Source organism: Dermacentor albipictus, chromosome 3 (assembly GCF_038994185.2).
Source record: "Dermacentor albipictus isolate Rhodes 1998 colony chromosome 3, USDA_Dalb.pri_finalv2, whole genome shotgun sequence".
NCBI lineage: Eukaryota > Metazoa > Arthropoda > Arachnida > Ixodida > Ixodidae > Dermacentor > Dermacentor albipictus.
This window is the reverse complement of record NC_091823.1, coordinates 108,781,300-108,787,299: the sequence shown is the minus strand read 5'-3', so window position 1 is coordinate 108,787,299 and position 6,000 is coordinate 108,781,300. Positions and strand designations below refer to the sequence as shown.

Sequence of the window (6,000 nt, the reverse complement as noted above, 5' to 3'; positions counted from 1 at the left end):
GGTCATGCTCAGAAGTTGAGTCAGTGCTTGATGGTCAGTGAAAAGTATGAATTTGCACCTTCCAGGTAAGTACGAAAGTATTGCACAGCTTTTAAGACGGCCAGAGCTTCCTTTTTTTGTGGTAGAGTAATTGCTTTCAGTGGGTTTCAGGGTGTGAAAGAAGATGAAGAAGTGGGCCAGACGAGAAGTGAGAACGAAGAAGTTAAAATAAAATGGCGGACGACACCTGTCTCACTGAGATTATGTGAAGAACTTTTGAAAGATGACTACGGTGTTCTTCCTTTGGCTTTGAGTAGATGATGACGTCGTCGATGTACACATTGCAAAATGTGCCCAGGTAAGGTTTCAGAATGTCGGTCATAATCTTCTTAAACCACTCAGGGGAGTTTTTCCAACCAAATAGTAGGCGGTTGTACTCAAACCAGTAAAATGGGGTTATGAACATGGTCTACTTTTTCGTTTCTTCACTCAGTGGAATTTGCCATGCAAAGCCCTTGCAGAGATCTATTCGTGAAAAACAATGACAACCACCAGTTTTATCAGTGATGTCGATTCTCTGCATTGGATAAGGTGTCAATTCAGTTTGACAAATTGAGAGCCCTGTAGTCTGTGCAGAGGCGAAATGTCCCGTCTTTTTTTTTGTGCAATAGTTGTAGGAGAAGCAAATGGGGATACAGAAGGCCGGATGATACCTGCGTCCAACATTTCTTGCATCTCCTTTTTCAGCCACACATTTTTACCTCTGGGCAAATTATAGGAGGGTCTACGAACCACTGTTTTATCTGCGAGCTCGAAAGGAACAACATGTGATTTCACTGCTGGAGGCTAGCTCTCCATGGATGTAAGCTCTGGGTACTTTGCCTTGATGTCTTCCTGGTAAAAAATTACCCTTGATACACTAGGTTCTTCACCAGCATCTTCTGTTCTTTTCGTGTCTTCGGCCATTACTTTGTCGTCCGAGTAGAGGTTTATCTTAAGTTTTTTTCATGTCTGGGCGGGACAAAAGAAAATTATAGGTGACGTTGGGAATTGTCAATACGTCACTGGTAATAGTATGTCCTTGAAATTCAATAGCCAGGGTTACCCATCCACTATTTACTCAATTTCTTCACATACCCTAAAGGCCCAGCAGGCATGACATAGGGGGGGAACAATAGTAAGTACAAAGCAACGCAGTACTATGATGTGTACAGAAGTCGCTGACCGTTAACAGCATGTTGAAGAGAAAAACAATATATAAAGACAAATAGCAACAATGATCAACAAACATTCAATTGTTACAGAGAGTAGCGTTATATGTACACACACATGTATAAAGTGGGGAGAGGGGAAGGATGAAGGTTACAGCTCAAGGTGACGTTTCAGGCTGGTTACCAACGCTTCGTAATCAATGACAGATGCAATGGTGCTAGGCAGAAGATTCCATTGACGGATGGATAGGATGAGCGGCGAATGAAAGAAGAGGTTAGTGCCAGCGAAGATGGGTTTGCCTTTGAGTTGGTGGTCAATGCGTGGGAATATGCGATGCGCTGGCGTGAGACGGGATATAGCAAAGGAAGAGTGGCTGTGATATAATTTGTGGAAAAAGGACAGTATGGAAAGCGTTCTACGTCTTTCAAGAAGAGGTGACTTGAGAGCTTCCTTTATTTCAGTCACACTTGCCGTACGCGAGTAGTTCTTCGATATGAATCGAACGGGTTTATGTTGAAGAGACTCCAATTTTGTTATTAAGTATGCTTGGTAAGGGTTCCAAATCAAAGAGGCGTAATCCAACTGCGAGCGCACTAATGTGATGTGTGCTAAATACTTAGTGTCTTCATTAGCTAAACGCAGATTGCGTCTAAGAAAGCCGAGTGTTTTAGAAGCCTTGTTAATGACCGTATCTATGTGAATGTTCCAGGAAAGGTCGGATGCTAAATGGATTCCTAAATATTTTATGACAGGTACCGATTCTATGGTCATGCCGTTTAGAATGGAATGTCAAGGTTCGGGGTCAGTTTTTGTGGTAAATGTCACGACTTTTGTTTTCGAGGTATTAATTTGCATTTGCTATTGCGTGCACCAATTGTTAATCTTGTCTAAGTCCGATTGTAACTGAAGTGAACCAGAAGGTTGAATTATTTGCCTGTATATCACGCAATCATCTGCAAGCAATCTGACCATAACCCTCAGGTTATTGCTTATGTCATTAATATAAACTAAGAATAATATAGGTCCGAGTAGAGACCCTTGTGGTACTCCAGATTTAACGTGGGAGAGGGTTGATGAATGGCCATTAACAAAGACTGATTGGTAGTGATTGGCCAAGAAATTGTTAATCCAAAAAACCTTCAAATTAATGTTCAGATTGTCGTTTTTTTATTAGACGTTTGTGTGGAACTTTGTCGAACGCTTTGGCGAAATCTAGGAATACGGCGTCTATTTTAGAGTGAGCATGAACAGTGCGATTAAGGTCAGTAATTAATTCGAAGAGTTGTGTTTCGCAAGATCGACCGTGGAAGAAGCCGTGCTGATTCGCAAAAGGAAGTTATGCTTCGCCAAATAGCTCATGATGGCCGATGAGATTATGTGTTCTAGCAATTTGCAGCTGATGTTGGTTAGCGAAATTGTTCTGTAATTTGACAGGTTAGAGGCATCACCAGATTTGAAAACGGGTCAAAATGCTTGGTCACTGACCCACCATAGGTTTGGACACGCAATGTTCTACCAGTGTGCAGGCGACCTCCATCCACTCGAGTCTTGTTGTTAATTGATACCGAAGCTCCGCTGTCAACGAGAGCCTTCACTTCAATGCCACCTACCTTAATGGGGGCATACAATAAGCTTGACGACACCAAATGCGCTGTTTGACTGAAGCTCTTTTTCTGGGACTTGTGATCCATGGTAGTCAGATGTCAGATTATGCGGAAGTAGGTTGCCGTGAACAGTGGTAATTGGCTCTTCACCATCCTCACAGTCATGATTGACGGTTCCCAAGGGCTTGTATATGAAGCTATCGTCACATTCAGATGACGGCAACGACTCTAGATGCTCACTCAGCTTACGAGAATCAAGCTGCTCTGTTCTGCCACCTGGCTGTCTTCTCGATGTAATTCTTGGTGCTGAGGTCTGTAGAAAGTTCAGAAGGTCATCAAATGTCCTTGGACTTTTGAGCTGGACATGTCTATACGGATCTCGATACACAACCCTTGCGTTATGACAGCTGCAACAGCAGGAGATAACAGCTTCGGTTCTGCAGAATACGATAGGCGACGCTTCTCAAGACCGTACTCAAGCGCAGACCGCTTCAATTTGTTAATAATTTTAACAGGGACAAACCGCTCAACAAAACAGCCAATGATCTTTTTGAGAAATAAAAGGAAGTCATTATCATAATTGACAGCACTCAGTCGTACATATCGATATGAGTCAGTCAGTGCATCAATAATAGAATCACCATCCGTGTGGGCAAAACTGGGAAATATGGTGTGCGATATGCTCGGCTTAGGTACAGGAAAGGAAATACAAACTGGATCCGTTTTATGATCCCAAATACCTTCAGGAAAATCACATCCAAAACCACTACGAGGCAGGGGCTAAGAAAGATATCGAACTGACTGACTTATGGTTGATTCCTCTACTACCTGTTTCAGGTCAGTAGAGTTTGAAATCTTAAAAAGCTTCTTCGATTAGCAGACTTCATAACCAATCGATGCTAGTGATGGCTACGATCTACCTGGAGCATTAGAACGTCCCATGATCAGTATGACTGAGGAGAAGAATATGCGCGTTTGAAAGAGCGTATTCTATATAATAGCGCAAGAGGCGAACCTGGAGGACGATAAAAGACGCCGATTGTTGCTGATTTGATTTCCTTTCGAGTTAAATCTTGCGTCAATGTGTCTCTAATTCGATCGGAGCATCAGTCAGAGAATAATGAGGTCAGCTTTCAGAAAGAGGGCCACAGTGCCTCCTCGGCAGTGTTTCCTGTCAACTCTTGCAAAGTTAAAACCGGAGGGTGCTATTAACTCATCGCGAAGTTCACCGTGTAGTCATGTCTCGGTCACTCATATAATATGAGGAGGGTGACAAGAAATGAGCATGAAGACGTCAGTAAGCTTGTTCAGCAGGCATCTCGTAATATTATTGAGCACCTGTACAGTGCTACGTGAATTCAGAAGGTTTCGTTGCTGCCTGGGCACATTGGCATTGCTACATGGGTGGACCGGACGGCCGACGGAACGGTCCGGTCCACCCATATAAGAGCGCAACCTGTGGCGATCTCCTTATCCAGAACCGACGCTGCAAGAAAAACTCGTTTTGTGGCTAAAGCGACGACAAACAAACATTGGTCTTGACCCAACCTCCAGAAATTTCATCTTCGTACACTTGATCCTATGGCTGCGGGTGACGTTCACAAAGGCCTACTCGTTGCACATGTGAATGGGAGAAACGCCTTTGTGGGACTCTTGTGAACAACCAAAACTATTGAACGAATTTTGTGCCTGTGGCCCCAGTACAACGTCGAGCGCCAACCTCTGCATCGAACCGGCTGGACTGTAGACCCTTATCAGAAATGAAGATCTTTGAACCATGGCTGTGCGTGTCGATGGCACAGAAAGCCTCGAAAGCGTTATTGCAGTACCTTAAGTCGACAGGTGTTTGCGACCATTTATAGTCTCGGTGCGCACCTTCCAATGTGCGCAAAACTGCGCTATATATCTCCCCCCCTCTCTCTTTTGATCTCCGTATCCCCACTCTGCCAGCGCAGGGTAGCAATCCAGACGTACGTCTGGTTAACCTCTCTGTATTTTCTCTCTTATGTTTCTGTCAGAAGGTTTCATCTAGTGTTACGAGTGGAACAAGGGCGAAAACACCTAACCCACTTGCTTTGGTAAGCTTCTTAGTGTATTCATGTTAGTTATACCATACATTATCAATAAACGCATGGCTAAAGCGTATCCGCACAGAATAATCGTTTATGAAACATTAAAGAATGTGCTGGAATCCCACAGTCTCTTACGAATTGGGTAGACACGGTTCGAGTAATATTGCCGTCTTTGAGTATGGCTGAATTCTTAAGTACTTGTAATTTATGGAGAAATCTAATAATTTGGCTATCTCAGGACATGCGTTAGTTCCGCAATTATTACCAATTCTGTGCAACCTTTCAAAACACGGGCACTGCACCTTAAGTATATCCGAGAAGCACAAGGACATGTTTGAGATCAGGATCGTTATACCATATGGCACTTCGAGTAATCCATGTAAGGTGATGCTATTTCTGCGCGAACGATTTTCTAAATCATTAACGCTCACGACAAGCTTGTTAATTGTGTCAATGAAGTTACTTCGAAGCTGTTTATATTTGTCGTTTATTCTTCAGACAATCGTGTAAACTTCACCAGCCAAACTTCAGACATGCGCGACTACATTCCCTGGACCCTAGCTTAAAGGGACCCTGAAACACTACTTGAACATATTATGAAAACATTCCTGATCTGTCGTATAGACGGCTGCGAACATGTGAGCCAAATATCTTTGCACTATCAAGCACAGCGAAAAATCGCTTGCTCACGCTTCCGCAATGCCGAAACGCCGCAGCACCGAGAACAATTGCACCAACTAACGCTGTTTGATGATTTCGTTATCGCGAGAGCATATTTGATAATTGTGGATCAAACAAATAAAAAATGTGTATCTTTCCTTTATATATATATATATATATATATATATATATATATATATATATATATATATATATATATATATATATATATATATATATATATATATCACAAGAAGCTAGCAAGGACAACATATGGGAAATTACTTGTGCTTACTAAACGAATTAAAGAAATGATAAATAAACGGAAATGAAAGTGGATGAAAAAATCAACTGGCCGCAGGTGGTATACGGACCCACGTCTTTCAATTACGCGTGCAATGATTTTGCCAATTGAGCAAACGCGGCTCCATTTTCCCATTCATTTTCTGTAGTATTTACGTTTTAGTAAAAGA

General features: G+C 42.4%; 1 protein-coding gene across 2 annotated transcripts in view; it reads left to right on the top strand.

Annotated features, from left to right (window-relative positions):
* Window positions 1-213: 213 nt before the first annotated feature.
* Window positions 214-6,000, top strand: part of LOC135904899 (uncharacterized) — an 86,250-nt gene continuing 80,463 nt past the window's right edge. Inside the window, exon 1 of one of the 2 annotated variants that reach the window (XM_070535923.1) lies at window positions 214-337. The gene's annotated coding sequence lies outside the window, so the exon portion shown is untranslated. The remainder of the gene's footprint in view (window positions 338-6,000) is intronic. The other variant, XM_070535922.1, reaches the window with a different exon arrangement.